Here is a 2,500-nt window from a genome sequence, read left to right on the forward strand (position 1 = left end):
CCAAAAACAGACGACACTCAGGTCCTGTTCCCCCCCAAAAATGCAGACAAGTAACCCTGTAGTACAGGCACCGAGTGAGTCAGTCATGTACGATAACTGCGCCCGATCACCAAAGGCGACTCCTTATGTGTACATAGAGCCTAGTACAGGGACTCCAAGTCCAGTCCTGGAGAACTACTTTTTTTTATTTAGCTTTTAGATGCATCCTTGTTCTGACACACCTGAATCAATTGAATGGCTTGTTGTCAGGCCTTTGCCAAACTTGATGCCATGCTGAAGAGCTAATTCAAGCATTTGATCCAGCTGTGTTTGAGCACGTCACACATGCTCCTGCTACTCCCCCTCTTTTAGTGGAACTAGATTCAGTGATTCAAATCGTTGGTACTCTCTGGTCTTCATGTGGTTTCACAAGTCTCAACAGACAACATAAACGCCCCCAAATAAAGTGGAGCAATAAGCACAGCGTGTTGGCTGGCCAGAGTTCTGGACACTGAGTTGCCCAGAGTGTAATTTATTTTCTCAGCGTTTCTCAAATGTTCTTGAATACAGCTTCATCTTTGAACTAAAAACCAGCTTGAAACCATGGCTCTCACTCGAACCCCGAAACAACCTCCAAAGAAAGGAAGTCAAGCGCTCATCTGCCCCGGTGGCCTAATGGATAAGGCACTGGCCTCCTAAGCCAGGGATTGTGGGTTCGAGTCCCATCTGGGGTGCTGTCCAGCAGAGTGGCGCAGCGGAAGCGTGCTTGGCCCATAACCCAGAGGTCGATGGATCGAAACCATCCTCTGCTATGTGTTTTGGATGGCCCGATTCTCTGAACTGTGTCCAAAAACAGACGACAGTCAGGTCCTGTTCCCCCCAAAAATGCAGACAAGTAACCCTGTAGTACAGGCACCGAGTGAGTCAGTCATGTACCATAACTGCGCCCGATCACCAAAGGCGACTCCTTATGTGTACATAGAGGCTAGCACAGGGATTCCAACTCCAGTCCTGGAGAACTACTTTTTTTCTTTAGCTTTTAGATGCATCCTTGTTCTGACACACCTGAATCAATTGAATGGCTTGTTGTAAGGCCTTTGCCAAACTTGATGCCATGCTGAAGAGCTAATTCAGGCATTTGATCCAGCTGTGTTTGAGCACGTCACACATGCTCCTGCTTCTCCCCCTCTTTTAGTGGAACTAGATTCAGTGATTCAAATCGTTGGTACTCTCTGGTCTTCATGTGGTTTCACAAGTCTCAACAGACAACATAAACGCCCCCAAATAAAGTGGAGCAATAAGCACAGCGTGTTGGCTGGCCAGAGTTCTGGACACTGAGTTGCCCAGAGTGTATACAGAGTGTAATTTATTTTCTCAGCGTTTCTCAAATGTTCTTAAATAAGCTTCATCTTTGAACTAAAAACCAGCTTGAAACCATGGCTCTCACTCGAACCCCCGAAACAACCTCCAAAGAAAGGAAGTCAAGCGCTCATCTGCCCCGGTGGCCTAATGGATAAGGCACTGGCCTCCTAAGCCAGGGATTGTGGGTTCGAGTCCCATCTGGGGTGCTGTCCAGCAGAGTGGCGCAGCGGAAGCGTGCTGGGCCCATAACCCAGAGGTCGATGGATCGAAACCATCCTCTGCTATGTGTTTTGGATGGCCCGATGTTCTGAACTGTGTCCAAAAACAGACGACACTCAGGTCCTGTTCCCCCCCAAAAATGCAGACAAGTAACCCTGTAGTACAGGCACCGAGTGAGTCAGTCATGTACGATAACTGCGCCCGATCACCAAAGGCGACTCCTTATGTGTACATAGAGCCTAGCAAATGGACTCCAAGTCCAGTCCTGGAGAACTACTTTTTTTTATTTAGCTTTTAGATGCATCCTTGTTCTGACACACCTGAATCAATTGAATGGCTTGTTGTCAGGCCTTTGCCAAACTTGATGCCATGCTGAAGAGCTAATTCAAGCATTTGATCCAGCTGTGTTTGAGCACGTCACACATGCTCCTGCTACTCCCCCTCTTTTAGTGGAACTAGATTCAGTGATTCAAATCGTTGGTACTCTCTGGTCTTCATGTGGTTTCACAAGTCTCAACAGACAACATAAACGCCCCCAAATAAAGTGGAGCAATAAGCACAGCGTGTTGGCTGGCCAGAGTTCTGGACACTGAGTTGCCCAGAGTGTAATTTATTTTCTCAGTGTTTCTCAAATGTTCTTAAATAAGCTTCATCTTTGAACTAAAAACCAGCTTGAAACCATGGCTCTCACTCGAACCCCCGAAACAACCTCCAAAGAAAGGAAGTCAAGCGCTCATCTGCCCCGGTGGCCTAATGGATAAGGCACTGGCCTCCTAAGCCAGGGATTGTGGGTTCGAGTCCCATCTGGGGTGCTGTGCAGCAGAGTGGCGCAGCGGAAGCGTGCTGGGCCCATAACCCAGAGGTCGATGGATCGAAACCATCCTCTGCTATGTGTTTTGGATGGCCCGATGTTCTGAACTGTGTCCAAAAACAGACGACA

At 48.0% G+C, this 2,500-nt stretch overlaps 1 protein-coding gene and 3 non-coding genes across 4 annotated transcripts in view; all 4 read left to right on the forward strand.

The window, feature by feature from the left end:
* LOC146547290 (copper-transporting ATPase 2-like) overlaps positions 1-2,500 on the forward strand; it is a 58,093-nt gene that overhangs the window by 25,710 nt on the left and 29,883 nt on the right. The gene's annotated exons all lie outside the window — the stretch shown is intronic.
* On the forward strand, positions 641-713 carry trnar-ccu (transfer RNA arginine (anticodon CCU)). The gene has a single exon. It is a non-coding gene; the product is annotated as a tRNA-Arg (tRNA).
* Positions 1,475-1,547, forward strand: trnar-ccu (transfer RNA arginine (anticodon CCU)). Its single transcript has one exon. It is a non-coding gene; the product is annotated as a tRNA-Arg (tRNA).
* On the forward strand, positions 2,300-2,372 carry trnar-ccu (transfer RNA arginine (anticodon CCU)). Its single transcript has one exon. It is a non-coding gene; the product is annotated as a tRNA-Arg (tRNA).

This window comes from Mchenga conophoros, linkage group LG23 (assembly GCF_057382185.1).
Source record: "Mchenga conophoros isolate Kocher_MC1m ecotype Shallow Benthic linkage group LG23, M_conophoros_male_GT1.1, whole genome shotgun sequence".
Classification (NCBI taxonomy): Eukaryota; Metazoa; Chordata; class Actinopteri; order Cichliformes; family Cichlidae; genus Mchenga; species Mchenga conophoros.